We start from the raw sequence: 19,220 nt of genomic DNA on the forward strand, positions 1-19,220 counted from the left end.
TTTATCAAGGCAGGAGCAAAACTCTGCAGGACTGAGGCTCTCCAGGACAGACGTTTTCCACCCCTGGGCTACACCAACTTCAGTATACAACACAACACCCTGATTACATGTATGGTGTGACCAATGCATGACGGTTAGTCGTCAAGGAGCTGGTCAAAGAGCTTGTCGTGCCACATATGAAGAGGCATTTGGAGGGCACACCCCACCTTCAAAACCATGTTACAGAGACAATGGGAAGATGTGGGATAAAAATCAACACACAGCCACCACCCGGCCAGAGGTATACATCAGACAGGAGGGTCAATCGAAAAGGTAGAGGTGCAGGATCTGTTCAGCTGCCAAAGACAGACAAGTCAGCAGCTGGTGTTCCCAGTGTCAGGCCTGTGTGCAAAGAGCACAAACCTGTAGTTGTCATTTGTGAGGCATGTAAGCACTGTACCTGTGTGATTTTATTTTGTTAGTTTTATTTTCATTTATTTGGTCACATTCACTACAATTCACTACAGTTGCACTACAGACAGTTTAATTTCAGCATTATCGGTTATCAGTGATATGTGTATGTTATGTGTGACAAAGTGGCAAATAAACATAATTCAGGTGTTAAAAGTGTAGGTCTAAATAAATGCTAAAATAATTATTTTAACAAAATGTATTTATTGTTTTGTTTATGCATCAAAGTGTTAATTGTGAATATATATTTTTTCTCCAAAAGAACTGCACCAGAAGGCAAAAGTCTTAATTTGCTTTGCACCAGAAGCCATGCACATAGATTATTGTGGACAAGCACACATTTGGTGTGCAGAACAAACCAGAAACTAGTTATTTTTCTGTCACTGAAAATAACAACAGGATGCTGGACCAAGAAATGAAGTTGGTGCATTTTTAAATAGATGAAACATCTGTTTACAAACCAGTAGAATCGTATGTAACCACAAAAACAGCACAAAATTGCTTTGTTTTTCATCTCGTCTCGAAGACTCTGTGCTATAAACCAACCAACACCAAAAATGTCTGTTTACAATATGCTGTGGTGGAGATGATGTATAATTTCATGTAACTATTGAGGTGTTCTTGTAAAAGTCCACGCCAAATGAATTCAGAATATGATACAATCTTTTGTCACGATAAATGTGGAGCATAATACACTGTAAAAAATGACCGTGAATTTAGCAGTAAAAGACTGTAAAAATACTACAGTTAAAACCTGTTAAATGGTTAACATAAATTCCCCTATATGAGGTGAATAACCGTAAATTGACATTTCCAGAATTCCCTGCATTAAATTTCAAATTTTAAGTTTTTTTTTTTTTTTAAATAACTATGTTTCTTCATAGTTTTTTTCTTATCAGTTTTGTATATTATGGTTGTGTGTTACACCTAATGTTGTTAAATGAATGTTTATTGCATTATTTTAGTTTCATGTGTGTCACCATGATGGTGTTTAGTGTTTGTGTGAATGACACTGTGCACCTTCTATATATGTTATTATTTAAAAGCTGCTTGTGATGGGCTTTGGTTCTTCACGTGACTTTCTCATCACCACCTGCATTTGGTTGTTATCAGTGTATTACAAAGATACAAAACAGTTTTCAGTACTTCAATAGGTTGGTATATTGTGTTTTTGTATTTGAGAAAAACTGTAACATTTTATCCGTAAATGTAAGTTAAAACCGTAAAACCTAAAATGTTGCTACCGTATTTTTACGGTAAAATTCTAGCAACCACATCTGCCGGTTTTTTACCATAAATTTTACATAATTTTTTTTACAGTGTACTTTATGTTTTATTAGTAGACTCATTTTCATAGCTGATTTTTGGTATGGAACATGTTTACTCACACAGATCTTATTGTATAGTATAGTTCAAATCTATTAACATATTTGTCGCCATATCGATCGAGACTTACTGATATAAAAATATAATTCAACTTTATTTGGAGTACAACTTAAAGGGATAGTTCACCCAAAAATCAAAATTATGTCATTAATGACTCACCCTCATGTCGTTCCAAACCCGTGAGACCTCCGTTCATCTTCGGAACACAGTATAAGATATTTTAGATTTAGTCCGAGAGCTTTCTGTCCCTCCATTGAGAATGTATGTACGGTATACTGTCCCACGTCCAGAAAGGTAATAAAAACATCTTCAAAGTAGTCCATGTGACATCAGAGGGTCCGTTAGAATTTTTTGAAGCATCGAAAATACATTTTGGTCCAAAAATATCAAAAACTACGACTTTATTCAGCATTGACTTCTCTCCCGGGTCTGTTATGAGCGCGTTCACAACACTAGTTTAGTGATATCCGGTTTGCGAACGAATCACTCGATGTAACCGGATCTTCTTGAACCAGTTCACCAAATCGAACTGAATCGTTTGAAAAGGTTCACGTCAACAATAAGCATTATTCCACAAATGACTTAAGCTGTTAACTTTTTTAACATGGCTAACACTCCCTCTGAGTTCAAATAAACCAGTATCCCGGAGTAATTAATTTACTCAAACAGTACACTGACTGAACCGAGCCAGATAACGAACGAAACATTGACTCGTTCTCGAGTCAAGAACCGTTTCTGTCGGACGCGTCCGATTCGAGAACCGAGGAGCTGATGATACTGCGCATGCGTGATTCAGACTGACACACAGCGCGTCTGAACCGAACTGGGTTCTTTTGGTGATTGATTCTGAACCGATTCTGTGCTAATGTTATGAGCGCGGGTAAACCGAAGGCTTGAATCAAGGGCAATCATCGCCAATGAAGTCATTACGTCGAGCGCAAAAGAACTGGTGAACCGTTTTCGGCAACCGGTTTATTGAATCAAACTGTCCGAAAGAACCGATTCGCAGAGAAGAAACAGAACTTCCCCCTCACTACCGGTGATCCGAAAACCGATGCAACCGGTTCTTGACTCGAGAACGAGTCAATGTTTCGTTCGTTATCTGGCTCGGTTCAGGTCAGTGTACTGTTTGAGTCACAAAATGAATTACTCCGGGATATTGGTTTATTTGAACTCAGAGGGAGTGTTAGCCATGTTAAAAAAGTTAACAGCTTAGTCATTTTGTGGGATTAATGCCTATTGTTGACGCGAACCGTTTCAAATGATTCAGTTCGATTTGGTGAACTGGTTCAAGAAGATCCGGTTACATCGAGTGATTCGTTCGTGAACCGGATATCACTACACTGGTGTGTTGTGAACGCGCTCATAACAGACCCGGGAGAGAAGTCAATCCTGAATAAAGTTGTAGTTTTTGATATTTTTGGAACAAAATGTATTTTCGATGCTTCAAAAAATTCTAACGGACCCTCTGATGTCACATGGACTACTTTGAAGATGTTTTTATTACCTTTCTGGACGTGGACAGTATACCGTACATACCATTCTCAATGGAGGGACAGAAAGCTCTCGGACTAAATCTAAAATATCTTATACTGTGTTCCGAAGATGAACGGAGGTCTCACGGGTTTGGAACGACATGAGGGTGAGTCATTAATGACATAATTTTGATTTTTGGGTGAACTATCCCTTTAATATTAAGCCTAAAATGTGTTTTAATGTCATTATTGATGAGGATTGTATGATCTTTGAATAATATCAGTCTTTAAAAGCAAGATATTTAACGTATACTTGCAACAGTTCCACTTAAGCACAATCAAATATACTTCATTATATCTTTAGTTGGACCTCAGCACTAATTCCTCACAAATAAAGTGCATTAAGCATAAAATTAGTTGTTCTGATTTAGCAAACTTTAAGTATACCAGATTAGTACACTAAATATATATATATTATTAAGCACTTAAATATGTAAATGTATTTGTAGTATACTTAACATAAAATACACATATTTTAAATACATTTTAGTATATTTATTTTTCACTAGGGTTGTCTCAGATGTTTCTGCTAAAATTTTCTTAGAGATAAAATTAGACTTTTTTTTTTTTTTTTTTTTTTTTTTTTTTTTTTTTTTTTTTTTTTTTTTCTTTTTTTTTTTTTTTTTTTTTTTTTTTTTTTGCCAAAGTCAGAGTATAGTGCTGTAATTGTGAATAGATGAGATGTTTCATCCTTGAAAAACTTGATGTCATATTGAGTTCATTATGGGTTCATATTAAAATAAGACTTTAAATAGCAGACTTTGACACAACTGAAATGAAACGCAGACCAAATACTCAATACAGAATCCAAAACAGACCGTGGCAAATCTCACGCAGAGCTCTCAAACACTAAAATCATTGCAACTCCAACCTCGAGCTGATACAAAAGAGCCAGTACCTGATAGACGTGGCTCAGGAAGAAGCAGGTGTGTAAGCACTGCTGACATGACCTCATCCTCTGCAGGTAACACCTCCGGATCATCCACACAACGATCTGCCATATGAAAGTGAGCAGAGCTTCCAGCCCACACATTAAACCCCAAGCCATGGCCACACTGCCACCGGGTCGCCCCGTCTTACGCAACCAAACCTAGTCTGGGTCAAACTCTAGACAGAGCGTTCTTTCACCAGCTCCTAATCTTTGCTCCCTCATACAAGATCGACAAGTAGGTGATATGCGTTTTGACTACGTTCCCCATGTGCGTGGAGTCTCCTCTGCGCCCCTGCAGAATTTCTGTTCGCTGAGGTTGGAGCCGGAGACTCTGGGAGGGCAGCCAGGCAGTGAAGGAAAGAGCTGAGGTTTGTGGGACTCAGCCCTCGGATGCACTGCCAGCCACGATTTTAGCTCACCATTTTGCTGCACTTTTTTTGAAACATAAAGGACAGATTTGTTCGCACACACACATGCAGTCCTGTCATTTTGCTTCCAAAAGTAAACCGGCCTCAGCCACATCGCTTTCTGCGGCCTGTCCACGTGTCCCAAACACTGCTGCCGCCCCTCCTTTACTGCTAGACACCAAATGAGATATGTAACAATCCTATAGCTCTACAAAAACATCTGTGGGATTCAATGTTTACTGGGTTTGACCAGCCGCCGGAAACAAACATCAGATGTTATAGCTCTTTACATCTTTCTCTGAAACAGCAGTGGGATTAAATGCAAAGTAATTATTAATTAAGACTTTTGCCTTCAGTAAATCTCCTGTTTCACACATCAAATTGTCTTCTCTTGAGAGGCACAGTTTATTATAGATGGATGCAGTTTGTTTTAATTCTATTGGACTATTGAATATCCCCCATTCACTGCTATTCTAAAGCTTGGAAGAGCCAGGACGTTTTAAATATAACTCCAATTGGATTCGTCTGAAAGGAGAAAGTCATGTACACCTAGGATGCCTTGAGGGTGAATAAATCATGGGCTAATTCTCATTTTTTGGGTGAACTATCCCTTTAAGCTCTTTTTTTAAAACCAAGTAAGGAAAATTTTGAGGATCAAATTGAAGGGAGCACAATATTCTGATTTATAAATGAGCAGAAAATTAGTTGTATTTCCAGCAGATCTTACTTTTAAATTCATTTTACCAAAAGAAAGAAAAAAAAAAGCTTAACTAGAATATGGAAATAACTTTTACTGTATCTTCTGATCACACTAAAAAAAGATCACACTGAAAACACACACACAAAAAAAAACGCTCTTCTTCTTCTTCAGATTATTGTCTTGTTTTCCAGTTCAAATGTGTAAAGATTCTTAAATCAAAACACAGCAAAATGACGAAATGACAGTCCGGTTTTCTGTGAAAATGATCAAAAAGAAGTGCGTTTATGAATAAAAAACAGTATCTGGCAACAGCCTCAGAAAAATCTATTGAATCCAATGGGAAAACAAGTCTTTATACTCCACAGACAAACATTTCTTCCTGTTTCAAGCATACACTTTGTTCAGTTTCTCCTATTTTGGTTTAGACATTTGTATTGGAAAACAAGACAAAATACTGAGGAAGATATTCATTGGGTTGCAGTGCATTGTTGTTTGTATTGGAAAAATAGTGAGGATGATGTTGATTGTGTTGATTTGGTTTAATTCGTTTTAAGGCCTTCATTTGGAACAATTAAGACTTTTAAAGACCCATTTAACTTAAATGTAGGCCTATATCAGCATCTGTTTTGTGCAGTGGATGATCTAAAACAGGTTAATATGGGCTTCTGTATGGACTTCTAAAAGTCTAAATCTGTCGTTGTATTAATTACATATTGAATATATTTGGCTAAAATATCAAGAGGCGGCTTTAATTCCAGTTTCAGTGTTACGGTGCATCACTATTAAATTTATTAAAACGCAATTCATATAAATTCTTTAATGAATTTATTTAATGTATTATTGTGTATTTTTTTTGGGTTTATTTGGAAATTTTGGGGGCATAAAGTGAGAAATGTCAGTGATACTGAACTGCGCTGATATTATAATGAAGAGAAGAACAGCCAGAGTATTTGAAGAATATATTCCGTAACGCAACACATCTGTCTTTGACGTTCAGAAATATTTTTGGATGCAGATGATTCTAACGAGGGAAGACAGATGCTCGCTCTGCTTGCCTGACTCGACGTGTTACGACACGATGTCTGTGTGAAACAGGACAGGAGAGGTGAACCCAGCCTCATGCCTCACCATTACTTCATCAGCCGTGGAGAATACATAACAACTGTTGCGTTTCTGAGAATTAGGCCAAGCTTTGACCAACTACACCCATCCCACTGCATTTTATTAGCAGGGTTTTTAGAAAAGGAGGGATTTATAGTTCTGATGGGAGTGTGTGGAAAAGTGCAGCGTGTTGAAATTACAGTCCGTCATCTTGAGCGGATCACAGAGCTGTGCTGTTATTACTCAGACTGTCATCTGGAAACACCACAACACTGTTCATGTCTTCAAATCTAATGACACCGATAATGACTCATAAAAACAAGAGAGTTAGAAATCTGTGTGCAATGTGCTTTTTGGTAATTAAGGCTTTTTGTTTAAACTTCTGAAGCACTAAATGTCCCATCTGATAACATTTAGACAAGTGAGAGATGACGACAATCAGTTTCTATTAAGAAATATGCAATCATAAAAAACACTTCTCACAACAGCTTCAGACACCATTTGTATTCTTTCATCAAACTGTCGAACCGCACACACAGGATTGTGGGAAATCACAGGCAGTGAATGATGAAGAATTTTTATAAACTTTTATCATTCTAAAAAAATTTCATTACATAATTTTATAATAATTGCTCATGTTCCAGGTGTTTGCTAGGTGGTTGTTTAGGTTATTACTAATATTGTTTCTTTCATCTGTGCATAAAAAAAAATTTTTTTGAGAATTGTTTTGTCCACAGACTCCAGTGTTGTTTCATTACCAATATTTCTTCGAAATATCTCCCTTGTGTTCCACAGAAGAAATTAAAAAACTTCAAATTAAAACTGAAAAACACATAAACTGAAAATCATTTATTATATAACAGTATTATATAACAGAAATAATACACAATAAAATTAAACTAAATAAATAATATAAATGTTTCCCTTCTCAATAAGTTTTTTTTAATCTCAAAATCAATTTCTCTATATGTTATAATATTAAAGTGTTAAAAAAATTCTTAACAAAATTTTAGTATTATTTCTGTTATATAAAACTGTTATATTATTAATAATTTTCAGTTTACCTCTAATGTGTTTAAATACTTAAATTTAATTTATTTATTTGATATATATATATATATATATATATCTCTTTTGTGTTTATATGATTAAATTAAGTAAAAACTATATATTTGTTGACACACAGAAATGAATATAACTATTATAAATATAATCATTTATATAATAATAATAATATATATATATTATTAAATAAATAATGTATTTTATCATTAGCTTATTTCTGTTATTTCCTGTGATTTTCCAGTTTCTGTTATTCCAAAAATTCTGAAATCAAGAAGCTTTGACTTCATTCCAGCAGAAATACCATAAACTGCCAATATCAGGGAGCCTATGAATATTATGTTTGATAATGGGTGCCTTCGAATCCAAAAGTTGTGTATGAGAGATGATGTTGGTTGTCAGACACAGAGTAAGAGATCAGCTTCAGAGCAGAGAAAGCTGTTTATTGTCCTACTTAACCCACCCATCATAACCATGTGACCAACATTACGCCTCCGCAACAATTAACACCCCAATCAACAGCCATTCAGCGGCCTTATAATCAAGCCATCAAGAGCTGCGCTGACTGTCCCCAGCATGCTAAAGCAATCTTCATTGTTTGGGTTCGTTTGAAAGAAAATGGTCCTGGTCTATTATATATTCTTTGAAGCAACCGAGTGGCAAGCAGAAAATATATTTTGGTAATAACTTTCATCTCTCCACTTTAGCTATTGCATCTTTATTGGTTTTCGGCGGCATAAAAATATGACAGCTTGAAACCACTTGACGCAGTGAGCGTGTTCAAATAAAAACCGCTGGTTGTGAAGATAAACCTGCGAGGGTTTCGAAAGCGCAGATGATATTTGCCATGACAGATATTAGATGTTTATCTATGACATTGCAATAATGAGTTTATCTATGACTGCAAGCGGCTCAGAGCTCATATCCTGTCAGGCGTCTGTGCAAGATGTAATTACATGTGCTGCCAGCAGATGGCAAAGCATTTTACATTCAATTCACACAACATTACAGTTTTTCTCAATCAATGTGACACATTTCTCCAAACTCAGGTCACTGTTCTCAAAAGAGTTAACACATACAAATTACAAATCACGCAAAGGATTTTCTCAAAACACTGTACACAAAACTCTCAAATGTTTTTATAATAATTAATACCACCAACCAACACTTAACAATATGTGGGGAAAAAAGCAATTGTAGCTTTTCAATCCTTTTAGGGGTTTTTACACAAACATGTACGCACCATTTGTCCAAACACAACAAGCAAAACTCTTTGAACCAAATGAATCAGTTTGTTTGTTAGCAATCAAGATAAACTGTAATATTTTTCTTATAGGTGACCCAGGACCACAAATCATATGTCAAAAGTCATATGAGTCAGTTTTTTTTTAAATTGAGATTTATGCATCATCTAAAAGCTAAATATATAAGCTTTCCACTGATGTATGGTTTGTTAGATATGACAATATTTGGTTGAGATACAACTTTTTGAAAATCTGGATTCTGTAAAAAAAAATCAAAATATTGAGAAAATCGCCTTTAAAGTTAACCAAATTAAGTCCTTAGCAATTCATACTAATCAAAAATGATGTTTTGATATATTTACGGTGGGAAATTCACAAAATATCTTCATGGAACATGAGCTTTACTTTATATCCTAATGATTTTTGGCATAAAAGAAAAATTGATAATTCCAGGTGTGTGTTTACTTCAATTAATTTTCATTGAGTATCAAAAATAATTGTCATCTCTGATGACTGAACACATCACACAGTGAATAAAAAGTAAATAAATCCGAAAAAGCATAAAAAAAAAAAAAAAAAAAAAAAAAAAAAAATTTTTTTACATTGTTTTAAAAAAATATTAAAGAAATAATATGGATCATTTATGAATTTTTAACATTTAATAATGCATGCAATATGACTGCAGAAATCTGGCATTTAATTATATATTTTTGTAAAAATACATAAGAAATCAAATAAAAAATAATGATGAATGAGTCACGCACAAATGAAAACTGCTCATTCAGACAGCCTACAAAATGCCCATGTGCCCACAGTCCACTGACATGTGTGTGTGTGTGTGTGTGTGTGTGTGTGTGTGTGTGTGTGTGCGCGTGTGTGCCTGTTCCACAGGGAAGGGCACACAAGACGAGACCCTCGGGCTCAGTAAACTTAAAAAGCCACATTTAAACTGTCTGTCCCGAGTATGGCAGACGACCCCCAGACTCCAGTAAATCCACGTAAAGCCTCAAACAAAACCCTTTTGCCCTGTAACCTGCCACTCTGAGCAGAGCTCTCCTGCTTATTAACAAAAGAAACTAATTTAGTCAAGTTAACATACAGGTTCCCCAGTAGAGAGACATCTAAAACCATTTATAGACCGAGTAGACAAGTCATGAACAGGACGTTAGTGAGCCTTTAGTAAGGCGACTGTCCTGATGGATGAAGATCCTAAAAGTACACCTTTTGTTCTTTTCTTGGTGTTTGGTCTTTATCACATACACAATCTAAAGAAAAAAACTGTCAATTGTTTGAGACTCAGCCTTAACAGATGACATAATTAATCAGTTTAATTACTTGATCATTGATGGCACTGATTAAAGGGTGTAAAGCGCTGCTGACTGCACTGCACTCCTCATCTAACAGCCACCTGTCCACTAGCAGACAAACAACACCACTGTACAACTCCACAGCATCTAATATTTAGGCTACGTTTACACAACAATGGTGTAGTCAAAAACAGGGGTGTAACACCACTGTACAACTCCACAGCATCTAATATTTACGTATTTAAAAAGTTTCACCACATATACACGAGTAAATCCACATTTTGCAAAGAAAACGTTACAAATTTGCACTTTACACATGTTTGGGTTGTGTTTTTGTTCGCCGCTTTAAAAACCCATCCAGATACCTAACACGCTGTGACGCCACCATTAAACAATTTGCATTTACACATATCCGCAAAAACATCCAGAAACGCTGTATTAACGGTGCTGTTTTCAAAAACTTGCACTTTGAAGTCATGTTTTCGAAAAGTCAAAACGCATAAAAAGTTTACAGTTTTTGGCTGATAATGTTGTTGTGTAAATGGCCCCTTATAGGCTACTGCTTTAACTGCTTTTTGAAGTCCTAGTTATGAGTTTGGAAGTTGTAAGGTGTGCATTTAAGTCCCTAATCGAGTCAGTTCACTACTGTAATTCCCCCAGTCAGCTGTCTTCTATAGGTACAGTAACAGATCTAGTGCGGCTCCATCTACTTGAATAGAGAAAGACCAAATTTGTGTCAAAATTCAGTTTCCCTAACATCTGACAACAGCTCTATCATAAATAGCTTAAAATGTAAAGTAGCTTAAAATGTTCAAAAAGTTATATCAGGCTTTATTCACATTTAAACCACAAAAAAATAAACTATTTTGAATGTGCACTTGTAGTGTACTTGAAGTCTTAAAAGTATATTTAAACATTAATTAAATTATTAATAAAATATTAATGAAATAAAAGCTACTTAAGTGCACATAAAGAGTTCACTTTCATTGCAATGTTTATTAACACACTTAAGTGCACTTTGTAATAATGTCAAAATAAAAGTTTTACTTTACAAGTGCATTTACTTTAAGTACATTTTAAATCACTATTTTTTAATAATCATTTGTCATGTTTTAAAGAAGTACACTTATTTTGATATGTTGACTAACATACTAAAGCACATGTAAAGTACTTGATTATAATTTTATATGTGGTGTGTTCAGTATTACATTTAATGTACATTTACAGTGGTGGCCAAAATTATTAGAACACAAGTATTTTCAACAGCTAAAAAGATTATGGTTTTAAGACTTTTTTTGTTTGTTTGTTGTTGTTGTTGTTGTTTTTTTGCACAACGAGTCTAACAAATTACTTCATCATCACAAATGTGTAATTACAGATATATTTAAATGCACAACATAATAATGACCATTCGAATAGAAATGACATTAAAGTATATTTTAGTTTATCATGAATGCATTCAGCTGTAACTTTAACCATGCATTTTTCAATATCAATATTTAGGACAATAGAAATAATGACATATAAACGTACTTAAGTTGGTCAAAAATACTCAAAAGTCCAGCTATATGCATTTAATATAAATTAAATTAAACTGCAATTAACAAGTGTCCGAAAACATCACATTAAGTTCAAACATAAGACATTTCTTTTAAAGTGTATTATTTCTGTAATAAGTACTCTTTTTTATAAATAATATTACAAAGTGTACATAAGTGTGTTACACTTTATTTTGAGGTGTCCTTGTTACAGTGTAATTATACATTTAAGTATTGAGTTATATAATTAACTTACTATAATGTACTTACGATATGGTTTAGGATTAGGGTTTGGTTTAGGATTACTTGCATGTAATTATGCATAATTTATTGGTATTTTAAGTAAACAAGGAAACCTTAAAATATAGTTTTAAAGTGTTAAGTGTTAAAATCAAAGTACTTCACTTAAGTGGCATTTTATTTCATTAATAATATACTATCTACAAATACTTTTTTTAAATATACATTTAAGAATTGAAGTACACTACAAGTGCACATTCAGTACAATTAGTTTACGGCGTGAGATATCAGAGTACCTCATTTTAAACATTTGTATAAATCTTATGAACAGAGCAAATTAAACTACTAAGCATGCCACCATAACGTCTCTGTAAAACAGAATTTCTCACAAACAAAATGCTTCAGTAAATCAGGACTTTGGTCACTATTATGGCCACATTAACATAATTATTCATTTAATCAGGACGTCTCTGTAAAGTATAATTTCTCACAAAACAGTATGAAATGACTATGGCACACCCATGATTGCATGAGAAGCCACATTCATAACTATTATGGCCACATTAACATAAATCTCTATGGCCACATGAGGATGACACAACAAGACTCCATTCTGTTTGCCATTCATTCAGAGTGATTCCAGGAATCAGCTGGGACAGAGACACATCCCCGCAGGCCTCGCGTGGTGTCATGTCTGAGTGAAGTCAAGCGGGAGCCGTTATCAAACCCCGTCCCAGTCTGTGTTCAGCAGCTTATCTCTGTTTACTCCATGTGATGAATAATTGAACAGCACTTGTGTCACAGTCTATACGGATTCGAGCAGAGACACAGCGTTCTGTCACACTCTGAACATGCTCTTCTGATGCTCTGAACATACCCTTCTTTAGTCCAAATCAGTCTGAAGACCAAGGCTAAATACATAACTGTGTATCTAAAATTATCGGTTCCATTGTCCAAGAATAATACGCATTTTTACATCATGTGCCTTTAATATGACTGTAAATATTAGCAGAATTCAAGTAGGCACTGATAGCTGGGGAGTGCGCCGACACACAGCGCCGCTGTGCTATGGGCATGAAAATAAATATATATATATAAAAAATAAATAAACAATAAATAATTTTCATGTAGATAATTTCTAAATTATGCAGTAATTATGTAGCTGCCATAATTTATTAAATACAAAACAACTGCTAGATAATTACTAGATCACTGTATACAGATAAATTATTTATTTAAATTGAAATAAACAATATTTATTTTTGATTCTGATTAACAATTACAGCTCATTAATTAATCCATTAATGATACTTATAGTATTTTGAGGAAAATATATACTAAGCTAAAATACTTGAAAATGTTTTTTAAAAAATGGTTAAAAATAGTTTTGTTTTGGATTTTAATATTTATTATTTCACCTTTTATTTTGTTTATTATTTAAAGTATCAATTCATGAAACAAAATCCTTCTGCAAATCTTCTTTGTGTATTTGTTAAACATCTGTCATGGACATAACCTGAAATAAAATAAACTTTCAATGAAGTAATAAAATATATATAAATGCGACATTTCCTAAAATTTCAAAAAATTAAAATGACATATTAAAAACAAATCACTAAAATTTTAATTAAAACAAAAATAAAACAGGAAAATATATTTATCCAAAATATTAATTAAAACTATACCAGTATCTAAGTTATACCAAAATAACACTGGTTCTGAGAATCACTAATGAAAGTGTGTGTAAAAATGTAAATAAATAAATTATAATAACCATTTGGTTCCTTGATTTACCAAACCCTCAGTTCATCTTGTCAAAGATGTTTTTCTAGGTCATGAACTCACAGCACAGATGCACGTGATAACAGCCAGCTGCAAGGGTTATCAAGTCTCTGCTTTAAAACAAAGGAACACTTTCCTTCTGACCAAAACAATGTCTTCCTGTCAGTCTTCATCCCTGTAAACCTTCTCACTCACACAGGACACTCTCTCTCAAACAAACAAGTCCTTGTCATTCACAATTACTGCACCTCATGTTTACCACAAAACCAATTCTGAAGAGAATCTCTCTAACAGAGCTGCTGTTGTGCTGGATTCTTATGGTTCATAGAGAGTGTGTGTGTGTGTGGCACTCCTTTCTCTTCACTTCTGCCTCTCTCTCTGTGTCTCTCTCCATCAGCTGATATTAACAGTCCTTTGGCTTCCTCAAGTGGTGACCCCTGACCCTCCATTCAGTGCTGGACAAACTTCAGGACTCTGAGGCCCCGTTTACACTAGTGTGTTTTAGTTTTAAAATGCATAACTTTTTCTACGGTTACGCCTATCGTTTACACTACTCCGGCGTTTTTGACCCTCGAAAACGGAGACTTTTGAAAACGCTGCAGACCCCGTTTTAGTTTGAAAACTCCGGGGTTGCGTTTCAGTGTGAACGGACCAAAACGGAGACTTCTGAAAACGATGGCGTGGCTAAACTAAAATTAGTATGCAAAGGCTTTAGTGTAAGCTGTTTCAGTAAGTGTAGTTATTTACAGTTGTGATCTCATTGTTGAAAGGCAGCTGATGCTGGTCTCGTATCGGAGGGGAACTGCTCCACAGCAGCATCATGCAGAGATCTGATAGAGGAACTGCACTGGTTCTGCAGTGGACACAGCAGAGCTGGACTGCAGCGCCCGCGGGAGGAGACAGAAACCACTCAAGCTGTTAATGAACCCACGGCATGCTTGTCACCAATTCACGAGCAGAGCATCTGTAACCTGTGCTGACAGTCTATCTGTGCACATGTGCAGCCTTTTACAGCTGCAACACAAAGCCTTGACATGTTGCCTATCAAGATTTATCCGCTCTGCGCTCGGTCCTGTAGAGATCTAGCTTTACGGGGCTTTTGTTATTTTGTTATTTTCAGCTGACATTTAGAAAGATAGTGAGCCCTAGTAAGCCCTTAAAGGGCTCATCAGATTCCCATTTTCCACAAGTTGAGTCTTAATAACATATTTTGGTTAAAATTTCTCAATGGTATTGTAAACAACCCCCTTTTACCTTGTCAAAAACAGCTCTGTGTTCAGCAACCCGTTTTAGTGAGCTCTGCTTGCCCCGCCCATCTCCCTCCGTGGGGTGACGAGCCATTCTCATGAGACGGTTTAATTTAGCCGCGGAACTTGCTAACAAGCACGTTATTAGGAAAGGCAATTTGCAAAGATTCATAAATTCACGAATGATTTGCACGAAAATAGACACATTTAGGTAGATCGGGGCGCATTCCCTTCAGAAACAAAGATAATCCACTGCGTCTTCAACAGCTCAGATGTAGGGAGTAAATGACGACTGCTATGTTCATCCAACAATGGAACACCTCAATCGCTTTGGAAACATTATTGTCTACATCTGCTCCGGCGGTGAAACAATGGCAGACTGATGACAGTTACTCAGGGCGGGTCTAAGGTAAAGCCCTAGTGTCGATCAACAATCGTGGGAGGGGCCTGGGTCTGTGTGACGTCACACAGATGGACGTCTGAGAATGGCTTGATATAAGAAAGGGGAAATGATTTATCGAGATTAAAAATAAAAACACTGGGTGGATTTTTATCATTATAGGGTGGTTATGTACACACAATGCCAACACACATTTCAGTTCAAACAACATGTTAAAGTTCATGTAGCATCTGATGACGCCTTTAAGAATATATTGTTTTTGAACTAAATGTATTGTTTTTAGACACTTAACTTCATGTTAATTGTCATTTAATGATATTCATTGCTTATTAACTAACTCAGCTCTCCGTGCCCACCTCCGTCTGTCAGTGGATCAACAGTTTCCTGACAGACAGGCAGCAGCAGTGGACGAAGTACACAAATCAAGTACTTGAGTAAAAGTACAGATACGTATAAAAAAATATTACTCCAGTAAAAGTAAAAGTACTCCTTTTTCAATTTTACTCGAGTGAAAGTACAAACGTACTCGATTTTTTATGTACTTAACTAAAAAAGTACTGATTTTATAGTACTACAATTTTATATAGACTACTTAATATAATTTTATATTAGCACATATTTTTATAATACTACTGTTCAAAATGCCTGGGATTTTCCCAAAACAACCACTAGATATATTATCTAGAGTCTAGATATATTTTTGTTGTTGATACGGACTATGTTGACGAGAGTGATGTAGTAATGTTCACTGTGAAGCTTACACTGTACCTGAGTGTACCTGAGAGAAAACATCTGATCTTCACCAGTAAGAAAAAAGTGTTTTAAAACTTGTTCTTTTGCAGAACATCACAGTTATATATGACGTGAGAATAAAGCCTGAAGTTAGGAAGAACATTTTAAGGAAAATATAATTATATTTTCATAATGATTTTTTTTGTTCTCAAAACCTTGTTGTGGTGTAAAAACATCCTGGCCAAATGCCCCCAGAGGGCATCACTTCCCACTTTGATCATTACAGTTCTGAACATTACATCCTTTCTATTTTCCCCAGATGCAATCTATCTAGGTGGTTGAATAAAAATATTTGGACTTTAAATCTAGAAATTACCTCATCTTAGCACCAGCAAGCTTGTTAGCTAGACAGTTAGCATCAGCTACCAATATTTACTTATTTTCAGTATGGTTATGAATAAACAATCATATCGGTCTACTCGGCTAGTTAATCCAAACAATATAAACATTTATACTGTTGATAAACAATATAAAAACAGACATCACAGGTAGCGTTTTAATAAAACTGTTAACGTTACGGCAGCGGAGAATTTGACTGTGCATGAGTTTTTAATTTAATCTGTGTTAGTTTAATGTTTCCTTTTTTACCTAAACACTGATGTTGATGTGTCTGCATTCAAGCATTTCAGTGAGCTTAAATAGATCACTCTTTACAGCAGATTTAGTTCACAAACAACTGACAGTTTTGACCTAAATATGGTTTTCAGTTACAATAATTAATCCTAAAATCGACATTAGTAACTGACTTTTAACAGAATCAGATGTGTGTGCGCTAACAAGATCTCCCGGGTCTTGTGAATTTAGTTCACTGGAGACTCGCACTAAACGGTTCATTTGAATCAGTGAGTTGTCGACTCGAGAACAGCTGCAATCGGATCATTCTTATTCGTGAATGAATAGTTTAGTGCGATTTGCGAACCGATTTAAAAGGTTCATTGAAAAGAATCAGTTTGTTCTTGAATCAGACACCGCTTCTGCGTCTCAGAGCACGTGATATATTACAAGGAGTAACGATGTTTTATGATATGTAGTGAAGTAAAAAGTATGATCTTATGATTTGGAATGTAGTGAAGTAAAAGTAAAAGTTACTCAAAATAAAACTACTCCAGTAAAGTACAGATACTTTAAAAATGTACTTAAGTACAGTAACGAAGTAAAGCTACTCCATTACTGACCACCACTGGCAGCTAGTGAGGCTGGGAAAACTCACATCCAACACCCGCACCATCAGCACCGGAGCTCCTCAGGGCTGTGTTCTCTCCCCACTGCTCTTCTCCCGTACACCAACGACTGCACATCTAAAGACCCCTCTGTCAAGCTCCTGAAGTTTGCAGACGACACCACACTCATCGGCCTCATTTAGGACGGTGACGAGTCTGCTTACAGATAGGAGGTTAAGGAGCTGGCTGTCTGGTGCGGTCTCAACAACCTGGAGCTGAACACGCTCAAAACTGTGGAGATGATCGTGGACTTCAGGAGAAACCTCCCTGCACTCCCCCCACTCACCATCATGAACAGCACTGTGACTGCAGTGGAGTCATTCAGGTTCCTGGGAACCACCATCTCTCAGGACCTGAAGTGGGACACTCACATTGACTCCATTGTGAAAAAGGCCCAGCAGAGGTTGTACTTCCTTCGCCAGTTGAGGAAATTCAACCAACCACAAGAGCTGCTGAAACAGTTCTACTCCGCCATCATTGAATCTGTCCTCTGTACTTCAGTAACTGTCTGGTTCAGCTCAGCTACCAAATCTGACCTCAGAAGACTACAGAGGGTAGTCCGGACTGCTGAGCGAATCATCGGTACAACCCTCCCTTCTCTTCAAGAACTGTACTCATCCAGAGTGAGCAAAAGGGCTGGCAAAATCACTCTGGACCCCTCACATCCAGAACACTTCCTCTTTGAACTGTTGCAGTCTGGTCGACGCTACAGAGCTCTGAGCACCAGAACGACCAGACACAGAAACAGTTTCTTCCCTCAGGCAATCCATCTCATGAACACCTGACAATAACTGTGGAACACACACTATTTATACACTTATACACTTATTTATCTAACACACATGCATAGTCTACACTTCAAATTTGCACATGATATTTACATTACATTTACATTTAGTGATTTAGTAGACGCTTTTATCCAAAGTGACTTACAAATGAGGACAATGGAAGCAATCAAAAACAACAAAAGAGCAATGATATATAAGTGCTATAACAAGTCTCAGTTAGCCTAAATGCAGTATACATAGCAAGGGCTTTTAAATAATATAATAAATAAAAGAAAATTATATACCTGTACATACAAAACTGCCTATTGTAACATACCTGCACATAAAATTGTCAATTTGTTTATTGTTATTCCTTACCTACTTGTTCTATTTTTTATTCTTTTATTATCTGTGTTTTTGTTCTGTCGCTGTCATTCTGTTACACTGTGGAAGCTTCTGTCACGAAAACAAATTCCTCGTATGTGTAAACACCCGGCAAATTGGCAATTAATCTCATTCTGTATGTTTTTGTATAATCTCTAGTGCCTTTATGGTGATGTTTCACTTACAAATGTTTTGATTCATATTCAGATTTATATGAAATCAGGTAATAGCATCAGGTTGTCTAAAACCTATAGCACATTTTATCCACATCCTAAGGCAGTACTGCAGTGTTCACAGATTAAGCAATCAATTAAAGAAGTCATTCAAGAATTGAGACAAATGTTGATTTCATACATTGTGTATTACATGAAGTGCTACAAAGTATCTATTAAAAATGGAGCTCATTAGAGATCACGCTGTTAGCTTTGCAACATGATAACTGCAGACTCTTATGAAAACAATTATTGTTTATTCTTCAGTATTTGTGCATGCGTGTGAGTGACTGTTAAACACCCCATGAATGGCTTGATGAACAGTTTTCTTTCCTGTTTTGGTGAACAGCATTTCCTTTTGAAACAGGAGGTTTGGACGGCATATTCTGAAGGGACAGTTTTTGTTTATTTTTTTTAAATAGCCGATTGCCTATCACATCCATGAACTACAATTTGTTACTGGGTTACTATCATAAACTTAAAAAGGTTACTTTATATATAAAGTACGATTAATC

This window comes from Cyprinus carpio, chromosome B23, assembly GCF_018340385.1.
Source record: "Cyprinus carpio isolate SPL01 chromosome B23, ASM1834038v1, whole genome shotgun sequence".
Classification (NCBI taxonomy): Eukaryota; Metazoa; Chordata; class Actinopteri; order Cypriniformes; family Cyprinidae; genus Cyprinus; species Cyprinus carpio.